This window comes from Capra hircus, chromosome 28, assembly GCF_001704415.2.
Source record: "Capra hircus breed San Clemente chromosome 28, ASM170441v1, whole genome shotgun sequence".
NCBI lineage: Eukaryota > Metazoa > Chordata > Mammalia > Artiodactyla > Bovidae > Capra > Capra hircus.
This window is the reverse complement of record NC_030835.1, coordinates 27,961,935-27,980,166: the sequence shown is the minus strand read 5'-3', so window position 1 is coordinate 27,980,166 and position 18,232 is coordinate 27,961,935. Positions and strand designations below refer to the sequence as shown.

The window sequence follows — 18,232 nt, the reverse complement described above, 5'->3', positions numbered from 1 at the left end:
CTCTATGTGCGTGATGCAACAAACAACAGAGAAGGACCGCAGCAAGGGAGCCCTCTAAGTGCCTGAATGGGCGGAGCTACAGAGAAGAGCTAGCCAAAGAGGCCTTTTGATTGCCAGCTTAAAAAATGCTTGAAAAAAAGACTCTGATAGGGCCATACTCCTGTGGCGGAAGCAGTCCGTGTCCCTGCACACTTGGCACTGCCAGGGTCCCCACGAGCCAAGCAGCTGCACTACTACCTTCACGCTCAACTCTCATTGGGGCAGAGCTGCCACAGGCATAAAAAGCCTTGTGTCTGTGCAGGCAAGGTCACCTGGGTAGTATCCAACTCTTAGGTGATCCTGTAAACTGTGGCCTGTCAGGCTTCTCTGTCAGGGAAGGAGGTTCTCCAGGCAAGAATACTGGAGTGTATTGGCCAGTACTGGTTGCCATACCCTTCTAGAGCACTATATTTCCTGCTGCCCTAGCCACCAACTCCCCTGAGTACCTGGTGCTGCCAGAAGCCCTGCAGCCCAAGCAGCTGCACCACCTCCACACCTCACAGAGGCAAATCCAAGTCCTCCCGGGCAGCCTCAGGAGCAAACCCCAGTGGACGACCCTCATACAGAGGTGGAAATAAAACCACAATAGAAACCCAGGGACAGGGTGGCTAAGGAAGAAGACCCAAAACCTTCCCACCAGCTCTACAAGCTGCAGACTGAATCCACACAATCAACTAGGCAGACTCTGTATCTATGGAACATATAAAAGATCATTGAGAGCTCCCACAAAAGAAAACATGCTAGTACTGACAGCTGTGGACACTGGAGGCAAGAACACACAGGAGAAGCACCAGTTTAGAATCTGAGCTGCCCCAACAGCAGGTCTAGAGATAGCACAGTGTTGGAGGGCATCATAGGGAGGTGAGGTGGACTGTGACTCCCAGTAAGGGAGAGGACTCTGATAGCAATAACTCAAGAAAAACATTTATTAACCTTATGTATTGACTTGCTCTGTAGATTCTTTTCTATTCCCCTTCCCACCTTTTTACCCCTCTGTTCTAGTTGTCGATGTTATTGGCACCATGAAATCTGATTCAGTTCTTGAGCTATTTTTTTTTACCTCAGATTCATTTTTTATTGCTGTTATAAACCACTGCCACTATATTGGGCTTTTGCAGTTCTGTGGAGTTTTCCTTTTTTTCTTTTTCTTTCATTTTAATTTTTAAGCCTATTATTATTTTTCTACATTTATTCATTTGTTGGCTTTTCCTCCTGTTCTTTCCCCTTTACACTTGATCTTTAATGTATATAAATCTTCTTTACCTACCTCTATTTAACTTTGAATATCTATTCTTTGTTTCCTTTCTATCTTTCCTTTCCTCTCAACATATTTGTTAGTTTTATTTTCATTGCTTTATTCCCTAGTTGGCACCTTGCTTTAGTTTTGTTTTCCAGTTTGTGCTTTAGTTAGTTTTGTTCTGGTAGATATAATTTTTGGTTTCGTTTGCTGGGTCAATTTGTTATACTTTATTTTTGTTGGACTGTTTTGATTTTGCTTATGGGTGTATATGTATATGTGTATATTCAGTCACACTTTTTATTGTTGCTATAAACCTCTGCCTCTACGTGGGGCTTTTGCAGTTCTGTGTTTTCCTTTTTTCTTTCTTCCTCTGTTTTTTTTTTTCTCTCTCTTTTTTATCATTTTAACTTTTTAAAAAACTTATTAAATTTTTACTATATTTATTCCTTTGTTTGCCTTTCCTACTGTTCTTTTCCCCTCGCAGTTAATCTTTAATGTATATAAATCTTCTTTATCTATCTCTATTTAACATTGCATATATATTTTTTCTTTCCTTTCCTCTTAACATATTTGTTAGTTTTGTTTTCATTGTTTTATAACATACTTGGCACCTTGCTTTAGTTTTGCTTTCCAGTTTGTGCTTTAGTTAGTTTTGTTCGTAACTGGTAAATATAACTTTTGATTTACTTGGTTAGCCAGGTCAATCTACTGTTCTTGATTTTTGTTGGACTGCTTTCAGTTTACTCATGGCTTTATATGTGTATATGTATATTCCATTATTTTAATTATTATTTGCCTGATTTAATAACAACCATTTGTCTGGGGTTCATCTTTGGTTTCTCATTTTTGGATATTTGTTTTAATCTCACTTAATGTCATAAAAAACCACTTGTGAAATCTTTGTTCCTGACCAAAGATCAAGCCCTGAGCCTTTTGAGTGGGAGCACTGACTCCAAGACCCTAGACTACCAGAAAACTAACCCTAGGGAGTATGAAACAGTGAGAACTCACAGAAAGGAAACCACTTTAATACAAGACCTGGCATCACCCAACCACCAGTAACACTCTATGTAGAACCCCACATCTAAAACACAAACAAAAATACAAACCCAGTTATCAGCAAACAGGATTACCATGCCCTTCAGCCTTGCCCATCAGAGGAAAAACAAACAAACAAAAACTCGGCACAAATTTCATCCTATAAGAAGCTTACACAAACCACTAGACCAAACTTCAGTTCAGTTCAGTTCACTTGCTCAGTCGTGTCCGACTCTTTGCAACCCCATGAATCACAGCAAGCCAGGCCTCCCTGTCCATCACCCACTCCCAGAGTTCAATCAAACTCATGTCCATCGAGTCCATGATGCCATCCAGCCGTCTCATCCTCTGTCATCCCCTGCTTCTCCTGCCCCCAATCCCTCCCAGCATCAGTCTTTTCCAATGAGTCAACTCTTCGCATGAGGTGGCCAAAGTATTGGAGTTTCAGCTTCAGCATCATTCCTTCCAATAAACACCCAGGACTTCAGGATGGACTGGTTGGATCTCCTTGCATTCGAAGGAACTCTAAAGAGTCTTCTCCAACACCACAGTTTAAAAGCATCAATTCTTCGGTGCTCAGCTTTCTTCACAGTCCAATTCTCACATCCATACATGACCACTGGAAAAACCATAGCCTTGACTAGATGGACCTTAGTTGGCAAAGTAATATCTCTGCTTTTAAATATGCTATCTAGGTTGGACGTAACTTTTCTTCTAAGGAGAAAGTGTCTTTTAATTTCGTGGCTGCAATCAACATCTGCAGTAATTATGGAGCCCCCAAAAACAAAGTCTACCTCTGTTTCCACTGTTTCCCCATCTATTTCTCATGAAGTGATGGGACCAGATGCCATGATGTTAGTTTTCTGAATGTTGAGCATTAAGCCAACATTTTCACTCTCTACTTTTACTTTCATGAAGAGGTTTCTTTGGTACCTCTTAACTTTCTGCCATAAGATGGTGTCATCTGCATATCTGAGGTTATTGATATTTCTCCCTTAAATCTTGATTCCAGCTTGTGCTTCTTCCAGCCCTTCGTTTCTCCTGATGTACTCTGCATATAAGTTAAACAAGGAATGTGACAATATACAGCCTAGACATACTCCTTTTCCTATTGGGAACCAGTCTGCTGTTCCATGTCCAGTTCTAACTGTTGCTTCCTGACATGCATACAGATTTCTCAACAGGCAGGTTAGGTGGTCTGGTATTCCCATCCTTCAGAATTTTCCACAGTTTATTGTGATCCACACAGTCAAAGGCTTCGGCATAGTCAATAAAGCAGAAATAAATATTCTTCTGGACTCTCATGCTTGTTGATCATCCAGCGGATGTTGACAGTTTGATCTCTGGTTCCTCTGCCTTTTCTAAAACCAGCTTGTACATCTGGAAGTTTATGATTCACGTATTGCTGAAGCCTGGCTTGGAGAATTTTGAACGTTACTTTACTAGCATGTGAGATGAATGCAGTTGTGCGGTAATTTGAGCATTCTTTGGCATTGCCTTTCTTTGGGATTGGAATGAAAACTGACCTTTTCCAGTCCTGTAGCCACTGCTGAGTTTTCCAAATTTACTGGCATATTGAGTGCAGCACTTTCACAGCATCATCTTCCAGGATTTGAAATAGCTCAACTGGAATTCCTTCACCTCCACTGCCTTTGTTCATAGTGATACTTTCTAACACCCACTTGACTTCACATTGCAGGATGTCTGGCTCTAGATGAGTGATCACACCATCGTGCTTATCCGGGTCATGAAGATCTTTTTTGTACAGTTCTTCTGTGTATTCTTGCCACCTCTTCTTAATATCTTCTGCTTCTGTTAGGTCCATACCATTCCTGCCCTTTATCGAGCCCATCTTTGCCTGAAATGTTCCCTTAGTATCTCTAATTTTGTTGCAGAGATCTCTAGTCTTTCCCATTCTGTTGTTTTCCTCTGTTTCTCTACACTGATAGCCGAGGAAGGCTTTCTTATCTCTCCTTGCTATTCTTTGGAATTCTGCATTCAGATGCTTATATCTTTCCTGTTCTCCTTTGCTTTTTGCTTCTCTTCTTTTCATTTCTATCTGTAAGCCCTCCCCAGACAGCCATTTTTCTTTTTTGCATTTCTTTTCCGTGGGGATGGTCTTGCTCCCTGTCTTCTGTACAGTGTCACGAACCTCCATCCATAGTTCATCAGGCACTCTATCAGATCTAGTCCCTTAAATCTATTTCTCACTTCCACTGTAGAATCATAAGGGATTTGATATAGGTCATACCTGAATGGTCTAGTGGTTTTCCCCACTTTCTTCAGTTTAAGTCTGAATTTGGCAATAAGGAGTTCATGATCTGAGCCACAGTCAGCTCCCAATCTTGTTTTTGCTGACTATATAGAGCTTCTCCATTTTTGGCTGCAAAGAATATAATCAATCTGATTTCGATGTTGACCATCTGGTGATGTCCATATGTAGAGTCTTCTTTTGTGTTGATGGAAGAGAGTGTTTGCTATGACCAGTGCATTCTCTTGGCAAACCTCTATTAGCCTTTGCCCTGCTTCATTCCATACTCCAAGGCCAGATTTCCCTGTTACTCCAGGTGTTTCTTGACTTCCTACTTTAGCATTCCAGTCCCCTATAATGAAAAGGACATCTTTTTTGGGTGTTTGTTCTAAAAGGTCTTGTAGATCTTCATAGAACTGTTCAACATCAGCTTCTTCAGCGTTACTGGTTGGGGCATAGGCTTGGATTACTGTGATATTGAATGGTTTGCCTTGGAAACGAACAGAGATCATTCTGTCGATTTTGAGATTGCATCCAAGTACTGCATTTCGGACTCTTTTGTTGACCATGATGGCTACTGAATTTCTTCTAAGGGATTCCTGCCCGCAATAGTAGATATAATGGTCATCTGAGTTAAATTCATCCAATCCAGTCTGTTTTGGTTCACTGATTCCTAGAATGTCGACGTTCACTCTTGCCATCTCTTGTTTGACCGCTTCCAATTTGCCTTGATTCATGGACCTGACATTCCAGGTTGCTATGCAATATTGCTCTTTACAGCATCGGACCTTGCTTCTATTACCAGTCACATCCACAACTGGGTATTGTTTTTGCTTTGCCTCCATCCGTTCATTCTTTCTGGAGTTATTTCTCCACTGATTATAAGTAGCAGATTGGGCCGCCTGCGCTTAGTGCGCTGGTCGCAGCCGCCTGCGCTCATTCAAGGTAAAGAGCAGCAGCTGTGCTTTGCTGGAGCAGCCGTGAAGAGATACCCCATGCCCAAGGAAAGAGAAAACTGAATAAGATGGTAGGTGTTGCAAAGGGCATCAGAGGGCAGACACACTGAAACCATACTCACAGAAAACTAGTCAATCAAATCACACTAGGACCACAGCCTTGTCTAACTCAATGAAACTAAGCCATGCCCATGGGGAAACCCAAGACGGGCACGTCACGATGGAGAAGTCTTGACAGAATGTGGTCCACTGGAGAAGGGAATGGCAAACCACTTCAATATTCTTGCCTTGAGAACCCCACAGACAGTATGAAAAGGCAAAATGATAGGATACTGAAAGAGGAACTCCCCAGGTCAGTAGGTGCCCAAAATGCTACTGGAGATCAGTGGAGAAATAACTCCAGAAAGAATGAAGGGATGCAGCCAAACCAAAAACAATACCCAGCTGTGGATGTGACTGGTGATAGAAGCAAGATGCTGTAAAGAGCAATATTGCATAGGAACCTGGAATGTCAGGTCCATGAATCAAGGCAAATTGGAAGCGGTCAAACAAGAGATGGCAAGAGTGAACGTTGACTTTCTAGGAACCAGCGAACTATAATGGACCAGAATGGGTGAATTTAACTCAGATGACCATTATATCTACTACTGCGGGCAGGAATCCCTTAGAAGAAATGCAGTAGCCATCATGGTCAACAAAAGAGTCCGAAATGCAGTACTTGGATGCAATCTCAAAATCGACAGAATGATCTCTGTTCGTTTCCAAGGCAAACCATTCAATATCACAGTAATCCAAGTCTATGACCCAACCAGAAACGCTGAAGAAGCTGAAGTTGAACAGTTTTATGAAGACCTACAAGACCTTTTAGAACAAACACCCAAAAAAGATGTCCTTTTCATTATAGGGGACTGGAATGCAAAAGTAGGAAGTCAAGAAACACCAAGGCCAAACAGGCAAATTTGGCCTTGGAATGTGGAATGAGGCAGGGCAAAGACTAATAGAGGTTTGCCAAGAGAATGCACTGGTCATAGCAAACACCCTCTTCCAACAACACAAGAGAAGACTCCACACATGGACATCACCAGATGGTCAACATCGAAATCAGATTGATTATATTCTTTGCAGCCAAAGATGGAGAAGCTCTATACAGTCAACACAAACAAGACCGGGAGCTGACTGTGGCTCAGATCATGAACTCGTATTACCAAATTTAGAGTAAATTGAACAAGTAGGGAAAACCACTAGACCATTCAGGTATGACCTAAATCAAATCCCTTATGATTCTACAGTGGAAGTGAGAAATAGATTTAAGGGACTAGATCTGATAGAGTGCCTGATGAACTATGGATGGAGGTTCGTGACACTGTACAGAAGACAGGGAGCAAGACCATCCCCACGGAAAAGAAATGCAAAAAAGAAAAATGGCTGTCTGGGGAGGGCTTACAGATAGAAATGAAAAGAAGAGAAGCAAAAAGCAAAGGAGAACAGGAAAGATATAAGCATCTGAATGCAGAATTCCAAAGAATAGCAAGGAGAGATAAGAAAGCCTTCCTCGGCTATCAGTGTAGAGAAACAGAGGAAAACAACAGAATGGGAAAGACTAGAGATCTCTGCAACAAAATTAGAGATACTAAGGGAACATTTCAGGCAAAGATGGGCTCGATAAAGGGCAGGAATGGTATGGACCTAACAGAAGCAGAAGATATTAAGAAGAGGTGGCAAGAATACACAGAAGAACTGTACAAAAAAGATCTTCATGACCCGGATAAGCACGATGGTGTGATCACTCATCTAGAGCCAGACATCCTGCAATGTGAAGTCAAGTGGGTGTTAGAAAGTATCACTATGAACAAAGGCAGTGGAGGTGAAGGAATTCCAGTTGAGCTATTTCAAATCCTGGAAGATGATGCTGTGAAAGTGCTGCACTCAATATGCCAGTAAATTTGGAAAACTCAGCAGTGGCTACAGGACTGGAAAAGGTCAGTTTTCATTCCAATCCCAAAGAAAGGCAATGCCAAAGAATGCTCAAATTACCGCACAATTGCATTCATCTCACATGCTAGTAAAGTAACGTTCAAAATTCTCCAAGCCAGGCTTCAGCAATACATGAACCATAAACTTCCAGATGTTCAAGCTGGTTTTAGAAAAGGCAGAGGAACCAAAGATCAAACTGCCAACATCTCGTGGATCATGGAAAAAGCAAGAGAGTTCCAGAAATCATCTATTTTTGCTTTATTGACTATGCCGAAGCCTTTGACTGTGTGGATCACAATAAACTGTGGAAAATTCTGAGACAGATGGGAATACCAGACCACCTGACCTGCCGCTTCAGAAATCTGTATGCATGTCAGGAAGCAACAGTTAGAACTGGATATGGAACAACAGACTGTTTCCGAATAGGAAAAGGAGTACGTCAAGGCTGTATATTGTCACCCTGCTTATTTAACTTCTATGCAGAGTACATCATGAGAAACGCTGGGCTGGAAGAAGCACAAGCTGGAATCAAGATTTAAGGGAGAAATATCAATAACCTCAGATATGCAGATGACACCACCCTTATGGCAGAAAGTGAACTGGAACTAAAAAGCCTCTTGCTGAAAGTGAAAGAGGAGAGTGAAGAAGTTGGCTTAAAACTCAACATTCAGGAAATGAAGATCATGGCATCCGGTCCCATTACTTCATGGGAAATAGATGGGGAAACAGTGGAAACAGTGTCAGACTTTATATTTTTGAGCTCCAAAATCACTGCAGATGGTGACTGCAGACATGAAATTACAAGACACTTACTCCATGGAAGGAAAGCTATGACCAGCCTAGATAGCATATTCAAAAGCAGAGATATTACTTTGCCGACTAAGGTCCGTCTAGTCAGGGCTATGGTTTTTCCAGTAGTCTTGTATGGATGTGAGAGTTGGACTGTGAAAAAGGCTGAGCACCGAAAAATTGATGCTTTTGAACTGTGGAATTGGAGAAGACTCTTGAGAGTCCCTTGGACTGCAAGGAGATCCATGCAATCCATTCTGAAGGAGATCAGCCCTGGGATTTCTTTGGAAGGAATGATGCTAAAGCTGAAGCTCCTGTACTTTGGTCACCTCATGCGAAGAGTTAACTCATTGGAAAAGACTCTAATGCTGGAAGGAATTGGGGGCAGGAGGAGAAGGGGACGACAGAGGATGAGATGGCTGGATGGCATCACCGACTCGATGGACGTGAGTCTGAGTGAACTCCGGGAGTTGGTGATGGACATGGAGGCCTGGTGTGCTGCAATTCATGGGGTTACAAAGAGTCGGACACGACTGAGCGACTGAAGTGAACTGAACTGAACCGACTCGGGGAGTTTCCAATTCAGTTTCCTATCATTTTGCCTTTTCATAGTGTTCATGGGGTTCTCCAGGCAAGATACTGAAGTGGTTTGCCATTCCCTTCTCCAGGGGACCACATTCTATCAGATCTCTCCACCATGACCCTCCCATCTTGGGTGGCCCCAGACGTCATGACCTAGTTTCGTTGAGTTAGCAAGGCTGTGGTGCTTGTGATCAGATTGGCTAGTTTTCTGTAATTATGGTTTCAGTGTGTCTGGCCTCTGATTCTATCTCGCAAAACCTACCATCTTACTTGGGTTTCTCTTACCTCAGACATGGGGTATCTCTTCACAGATGCTCCAGCAAAGTGCAGCCACTGCTCCTTACCCTGAATGAGGAGTATCTCCTCATGGCCACCCCTCCTGACCTTGGACATGAAGTAGCTCCTCTCGGCCCTCCTGCATCAGCGCATCCTCAGCTCCTTGGAGGTGGGGTTGCTCTCTTGGCTGCCTCCCATGACCTTGGGCGTGTGGTAGCTCCTCTTGGCTGCTGCCCTGACCTCAGGCTTGTGGTAGCTCCTCTCACTGCTGCCCCTGACCTCCATCGTTGGGTAGCTCTTCTCGACCAGCACCCCTCACCTCGGAAGTTGGGTAAATCCTCTCGGCTGCCACCCCTGAACTCAGACATGGGGTAGCTCCTCTTGGCCACTCCTGTGCTGATGCAGCCTGGCACTCTTGGTCTCACCCCTGACCTTGGGCAAGGGGTAGCTCCTCGGACCAACTTTAGGAGGTCAGAAACCAAACGGAAGAAATAATTCAGCCTTGAAGCCTGGGAAAAGGAGACCTCAAAGATAGTCAGTTTTTTAAAAAATGAAAAAGCAGAGAAATACTACACAAATGAAGGTACAAACTAGAAACACAGAAATCCAAATGAATGAAGATGATATAGGCAAACTACTTGAAAAACAATTCAGAATAATGATAATAAAGATGATCAAAAACCTTAAAAAAAGAATGGATAAAATGCAAGAATCAACTAACACAGACCTAGAAAAAGAAGAAACATATAGAAACAATCAACAGAATTACTGAAATTAAAAGTACTCTAGAAGGAATCAATAGCAAAATATCTGAAGCAGAAGAACGAATCAGTGAGCTGGAAGATGAAATGGTGGAAATAACTTCTGAAGAGCAAAATAAAAAGAATGAAAAGAACTGAAGATATTCTCAGAGACCTCGAGCAATATCAAATGCACCAAAATTTGAACTGTAGGGGTCCCAGAAGAAGAAGAGAAAAAGAAAGGTGGTGAGAAAGATTTTGAAGAGATTATATTTGAAAATTTCCCCAGCATGGAAAAGGAAATAGTCATTCAAGTACAAGAGCCACAAAGAGTCCCATATAGGATAAACCCAGAGAAAAATATGCCATAACACATACTAATCAAACTAACAAAGACTAAACACAAAGAATATTAAAAGCAGCAAGGGAGAAGCAACAAATAACATAGAAGGAAAACCCCGTACAAGTAACAGCTGATCTTTCAGCAGAAACTCTGCAGGCCAGAAGGGAATGGAAGGATATATTTAAAGTATTTAAAGGGAACAATCTGCAACCAAGATTACTATACCTGGCAAGGATCTCATTCAGAATTGATGGAGAAATAAAAAGCTTTTCAGACAAGCAAAAGTTGAGAGAATTCAGTATCACCAAACCATCTTTACAACATATGTTAAAGGGACTTATATAGTCAAGAAATACAACAGATGAAGAAAGATGTACAAAACCAACCCCAAACAATTAAGAAAATGGCAATAGGAACATATATCTCATTACTTACTTTAAATATAAATGGATTTAATGCTTCAACCAAAAGACACAGACTGGCTGAATGGATACAAAAACAAGACCCATATACATAATGTCTACAAGAAACCCACTTCAGACCTCAAGAGGTCAAAACCTCAAGTGAGGTCACTTCAGACCTCACTTGAAACCACCTATAGACTGAAAGTGAGAGGATGGAAAAATATATTTCATGCAAATGGGAAGCAAGAGAAAGCTGGAGTAGCAATCATTATATCAGACGAAATAGACCTTAAAATAAAGATTACAAAAGATAAGGAAGGAAACTCCATAATGAACAAGGTATCAGTCCAAGAGGAAGATATAATTGTATATATCTATGGACCCAGCATAGGAGCACTTCAGTACATAAGACAAAAACTTACAGACATAAAAGGAGAAATTCACAGTAACACAATAAAAGTAGGAGACTTTAACACCCCAATCTCACCAATGGACAGATCATCAAAACAGAGAATTAATAAGGAAACACAAGTTTTAAATGATGCATTTGATGAGATGGATCTCATTGATATTTTTAGGATATCCCATCCAAATCCAGAAGAATACACCTTTTCAAATGTACATGGAGCTTTCTCCAGGATAGACCACTTCTTGGGTCACAAATCAAACCTCAGTAAATTTAAGAAAATAGAAATCATATCAAGCATCTTATCTGACTACAACGCTATGAGACAAGATACCAGTTACAAGGAAAATATGTAGAAAACAAACACATGGGGATTATACTGTAAGTTTCTAAATAATCAACCAGTTATAGAAGAAACCAAAAGGGAAATCAAAAACTTTCTAGAAACAAATGATGATGAAAACACTACTTAACCTATGGGTTGCATCAAAAGCAGTTTTAAGACGGAAGTTTATAGAAATAACATCCTACCTCAAGAAACAAGAAAAGCATCAAATAGACAACTTAACTTTACACCTAAAGCAAGTGGAAAAAGAACAAAAACCCTCAAAATTAGTAGATTGAAAGAAATCATAAATATCCAAGCAGAAATAAATGAAAAATAAATGAAAGAAACAATAGTAAAGATTAATAAAACTTAAAGCTGGTTCTTTGAGAAGATAAAATTTACAAACCTTTAGCCAGACTCGTCTTAAAAAAAAGAGAGGAGAATCAAATCAACAAAACTAGAAATGAAAAAGGAGTGGTTACAATGACAATGCAGAAATACAAAGGACTATAAGAGACTATTTTGAACAACTATATGGCAATAAAATGGATAACCTGTAAGAAATGGACAGGTTCTTAAAAAAGTTCAAACTTACAAGACTGAACCATGAAGAAATAGAAATTACAAACAACCTAATTACAAACACTGAAATTGAAGCTGTGATCAAAAATCTCCAAGAAAACAAAAGCCCAGGACCAGATGGCTTCATGGGAGGATTCTATCAAACATTTAGAGAAGAGGTAATGTCTATCCTTCTGAAACTCTTTCAAAAATTTGCAGAGGAAGGAGCACTTCCAAACTCATTCTATGAGGCCAGCATCACCCTGACACCAAAGACAAACACAAAAAAAGACACACAAAGACAACACACAAAAAAGAAAACTACAGGCCAATATCACTGATGAACATACCTGCAAAAATCCTTAACAAAATTATAGCAAACAGAATTCACCAACACATCAAAAATCTCATACACCATGATCAAGTTGGGTTTATTCCAGGGATGCAAGGATTCTTCAGTGTTTGCAAATCAGTGTGATACACCATATTAACAAATTGAAAGACAAAAACCATATAATCTCAATAGATGCAGTAAAATCCTTGGACAAAATTCAGCACCCATTTATGATTAAAAATCTTCAAAACTGGGCATAGAAGGAACCTACCTCAACATAGTAAAGACCTTATGTGATAAGCCTACAGCAGACGTTATTCTCAATGGTGAAAAACTGAAAGCATTCCCCCTAAGATCAGGAACAAGACTGGGGTTGTCTACTTTCTCGACTATTATTCAAAATAGTTCTGAAAGTCCTAGCTAGTTCTCCATAAACAAATGGAGAGATATTCCATCCTTCTGGGTAGGAAGAATCAATAATGTGAAAATGACTATACTATGAAAGGCAATCTATGGATTCAATGCCATCCCTATCAAATTATCAATGGAATTTTTCATAAAACTAGAACAAAAAATTTCAGAATTCATATGGAAACACAAAAGACCCTGAATAGCCAAAGTAGTCCTGAGAAAGAAGAATGGAGTTGGAGGAATCAACCTTCCTGACTTCTGATTATACTACAGAGCTACAGTCATCAAGACAATGTGGTCCTGGCACATAAACAGAAATATAGGCCAATGTAACAAGATAGAAAGCCCAGGAATAAACCCAAGCGCCTATGGGTACCTTATTTTTGACAAAGGAGTCAAAAAATATACAATGGGGCAAAGACAACCTCTTCAATAAATGGTGCTGGTAAAACTGGACAGCTACATGTAAAAGAATGAAATTAGATCACTTCCTAACCCCATACACAAAGATAAACTCAAAATGGATTAAAGACCTAAATGTAAGACCACAAACTATAAACCTCTTAGAGGAAAACATAGGCAAAACACGCAATGACATAAATCAAGGCAGGATCCTCTCTATGGTCCACCTTCTAGGTTCAGTTCATTACAGTTGCTCAGTCATGTCTGACTCTTGGCGACGCCATGGACTGCAGCATTCCAGGCTTTCCTGTCCATTGCCAGCATCCAGAGCTTAAACTCATCAAGTTGGTGATGCTGTCCAACCATCTCATTCTCTTTGTCCCCTTCTCTTCCTGCCTTCAGTCTTTCCCAGCATCAGGGTCTTTTCCAATGAGTCAGTTCTTCCCATCAGATGGCCAAAGTATTGGAGTTTCAGCTTCAGCATCAGCCCTTCCAATGAATATTCAGGACTGAGTTCTTTCAGGATGGACTGGTTGTATAGGGACTCTCAAGAGTTTTCTCAAACACTACAGTTCAAAAGCATCAATTCTTCTGTGCTCAGCTTTCTTTATCATCCAAATATCACATCCATACATGACTAGTGGAAAAAGCATAGCGTTGACTAGACAGACCTTTGTTGGCAAGGTAATGTCTCTCCTTTTTAATATGCTGTCTAGGTTTGGAATAACTTTTCTTCCAAGGAGCAAGTATCATTTAATTTCATGGCTAAAGTCACCATCTGCAGTGATTTTGGAGCCCCCAAAATTAAAGTTGCTCACTGTTTCCGTTGTTTCCCCATCTATTTGGCATGAAGTGATGGGACTGGATGCCGTGATCTTAGTTTTCTGAATGTTAAGTTTTAAGCCAACTTTTTCATTCTCCTCTTTCACTTTCATCAGGAGTCTCTTTAGTTCTTTGTTTTCTGCCATAAGGGTGGTATCACCTGCATATCTGAGGTTACTGATATTTCTCCTGGCAATCGTGATTCCAGCTTGTGCTTCATCCAGTCTGGCATTTTGCATGATGTACTCTGCATATAATTTAAATAAGCAGGGTGACAATATACCGCCTTGATGTACTCCTTTTCCTATTTGGAACCAGTCTGTTGTTCCATGTCCAGTTCCAACTGTTTCTTCTTGACCTGCATCCAGATTTCTCAGGAGGCAGGTCCAGTGGTCTGGTGTTCCCATCTCTTATTTTCCACAGTTCGTTGTGATCCACACAGTCCAAGGCTTTGGTATAGTCAATAAAGCAGAAGTAGATGTTTTTCTAAAATTTTCTTGCTTTTCCTATGATCCAATGGATGCAAATTGATCTCTGGTTCCTCTGCTGTTTCTAAATCCAGCTTGAACATCTGGAAGTTCATGGTTCACATACTGTTGAAGCCTGGTTTGGAGAATTTTGAACATTACTAGCTTGTGAGATGAGTGCAGTTATGTGGTAGTTTGAACATTCTTTGGCATTGCCTTGGGTTGGAATGAAAACTGACCCTTTCCAGTCCTGTGGCCACTGCTGAGTTTTCCAAATTTGCTGGCATATTGAATGAGCACTTTCACAGCATCATCTTTTAAGATTTGAAATAGCTCAACTGGAATTCCATCACCTCCACTAGCTTTGCTCGTAGTAATGTTTCCTAAGGTCTGCATGACTTCTTATTCCAGGATGTCTGGCTCTAGGTGAGTGATTACTCCATCGCCATTATCTGGGTCACAAAGATCTTTTATATATAGTTCTTCTGTGTATTCTTGCCACCTCTTCGTAATATATTTTGCTTCTGTTAGGTCCATACCATTTCTGTCCTTTATCGAGCGCATCTTTGCATGAAATGTTCCCTTGGTATCTCTACTTTTCTTGAAGAGATCTCTAGTCTTTTCCATTCTATTGTTTTTCTCTATTTCTTTCCATTGGTCAGTGAGGAAGGCTTTCTTATCTCTCCTTGCTGTTCTTTGGAACTCTGCATTCAAATGAGTATATCTTTTCTCCTTTGCCTTTTGCATCTTTTCTTTTCTCAGCTATTTGTCAGGCCTCCTTGGACTACCGTTTTGCCTTTTTGCATTTCTTTTTCTTTGGGATGGTCTTGATCACAGCCCCTTGTACAATGTCATGAACCTTTGTCCATAGTTCTTCAGGCACTCTAGTCTATCGGATCTAATCTTTGAATCTATTTGTCACTTTCAGTGTATAATCATAAGGGATTTGATTTATGTCATACCTGAATGGTTAGTGGTTTTCCCTACTCTCTTCATTTTAAGTCTGAATTTGGTGGTATGGAATTCATGATCCAAGCTATAGTCAGTTCCCAGTCTTGTTTTCACTAACTGTATAGAGCTTCTGCATCTTTTGCTGCAAAGAATATAATCAGTCTGTTTCGGTATTGGCCATCTGGTGATGTCCATTTATAGAGTCTTCTCTTGTGTTGTTGGAAGAGGGTGTTTGCTATGACCAGTGCATTCTCTTGACATAACTGTTAGCCTTTGCCCTGCATCATTTTGTGCTCCAAGGCCAAATTTGCCTGTTACTCCTGGTATCTCTTGATTTCCTACTTTTGCATTCCAGCGCTTCTTGGCCTTTTGGCTAAGATCAAGTGGTGGCTCAGACGGAAAGCGTCTGTCTACAATGTGGGAGACCTGGGTTCAATCCCTGGGTCGGGAAGTTCCCTGGAGAAGGAAACAGCAACCCACTTCAGTACTCTTGCCTAGAAAATCCCATGGATGGAGGAGCCTGGTGTCCATGGGGTCGCAAAGAGTTGGACACGACTGAGTGACTTCACTCACTAATGAAAAGGATCTTTTTTTGGTGTTAGTTCGAGAAGGTCTTCATAGAACTATTCAACTTTAATTTCTTCAACATTACTGCCTAGAGTAACTGAAATAAAAACAAAAGTAAACAAGTAGGGCCTGATGAAACTTAAAAGCTTTTGCATAGCAAAGGAAACTATAAGCAAGGTGAATAGACAACCCTCAGAATAGGAGAAGATGATAGCAAATGAAACAATTGACAAAGGATTAATTTCCAAAATATACAAGCAGCTCATACAACTCAGTGCCAGAAAAACAAACAACCTAATCAAAAAGTGGGAAAAGGACTTAAACATAGATTACTTAAACATACATACAAAGAAGACATACAGATGGCTAACAAACACATGAAAAGATGCTCAACATCACTCATTATTAGAGAAATGCAAATCAAAATTACAATGAGATATCACTTCACACTAGTCAGAATGGCCATCATCAAAAAGTCTACAAACAATAAATGCTGGAGAGGGTGTGGTGAAAAGGGAATGCTCTTGCATTATGGTGGGAATGTAAATTGATACAGCCACTATGGACAACAGTGTTGAGATTCCTTAGAAAACTAGGAATGAAACCACCATATGACCCAGCAGTCTCACTCTTGAGCATATACCCTGATGAAATGAAAATTTCAAAAGATACATGTATCACATTGTTCATTACGGCACTATTTACAATAGGTAGGATATGGAAGCAACCTCTGTGTCCTTCGACAGATGAATGGATAAAGAAGTTGTGGTACATATACACAATGGAAAATTGCTCAGCCATAAAAAGGAACACATTTGAGTCAGTTCTGACGAGGTGGATGAACCTAGAACCTATTATGCAGAGTGAAGTGAGTCAGAAAGAGAATGATAAATATCCTATTTGAATGCATATATATGGAATATAGAAAAATGATACTGAATAATTTATTCACAGCAACAGTGGAGAAACAGACATAGAGAATAGACTTAAGGACATGGGGAGGGGGAGGAGAAGGTGAGATGTGTGGAAAGAGTAACATGGAAACTTACATTAGCATATGTAAGATAGCTAGCCAAGGGGGATTTGCTGTATGCTTCAGGAAACTCAAACAGGGCCTCTGTATCCATCTAGGGGGTGGGATGGGGAGGGAGATGGGAATGAGGTTCAAAAGAGAGGGGACATATGTATACCTATGGCTGATTCATGTTGAGGCTTGACAGAAAACAAAATTCTGTAAAGCAATTATCCTTCAATAAAAAAAATAAAGGAAAAAAGAATAAATCCAGTATAGAACTTATCTTGGTGAAAATCAAGTCAGTAATGGAAAAAAAATTATGAAAACATTCAAAATGCAGATTATAGCAATTAGATGTTAGAGTATACATCTAGCATAGTGAATCAGAGAAGTAATTTAAGCTTCATAAAATAAAAGCTTTGATAGCAAAGAAAATAAGAAAAGTTGCTGTTCAAAACTGTTTCTTAAACAAATACACTCTTACTGTAAATTTCCCCTCTCCCCCACAAAAACCAAAGCTTTAAGGATATAATTCAGAATAAAATGCTGCTGGGTTTGTTTTAGTTAATCCATGTATTGGTTGAGTATTGTTTTATTTTCTGTGTGGCTAGCTAGTGCTGCCAGCATCATTTTTTTAACTGTTTAATTTCTGTTGGAATAAACTAGCATCATTCTTAAACAATTCGTACTTCCCTTACTGATTTTGAAATATTACCTCTCATATCCCTGTTTCCATATATATTTGGTCTGTTTCTTTGTTTTCTACCTGTTCCTTGGCCTATTTATTGATTCTAGTAAAATAACACAAGTTTTTACTACTATAGAAGTTTTCTTACTGCTTTTCACTTAAGACTATGGTACTATAAACATTGAAAAATGAATCTTGCTGACTGATATCCAATGCAAATGGAAGATGGCTGGCTAGTAAGATAACCTCCCTCCCCAGAGTGCCTGCCCATTCTTTTCTGCATCTATCATTTAATTTCTCTGCTTGACAAAATATATCAGTTGTGCATGCTTTTATTTGCTTGTAACATAAAAACAGATTGTATTGTCTTAAAAATAAAGTTTATGCACATGTACACATATAAGATGGCTGGATGGCATCACCAACTCAATGGACGTGAGTTTGGGTGAACTCTGGGAGTTGGTGATGGACAGGGAGGCCTGGTGTGCTGCAATTCATGGGGTCGCAAAGAGTTGGACACAACTGAGCAACTGAACTGAACTGACACATATGTGTGTATGTAAACTATCACATAATGGGACATTGAGAGAGAGAGTGACTACAGTGTTGATTGACTCAAGTCCTCAAAATTATCAGGAAGTAAGGCTT

The 18,232-nt window shown here is 40.1% G+C and overlaps 1 protein-coding gene across 3 annotated transcripts in view; it reads left to right on the top strand.

The window, feature by feature from the left end:
• C28H10orf107 (chromosome 28 C10orf107 homolog) overlaps positions 1-18,232 on the top strand; it is a 170,727-nt gene that overhangs the window by 17,162 nt on the left and 135,333 nt on the right. The gene's annotated exons all lie outside the window — the stretch shown is intronic.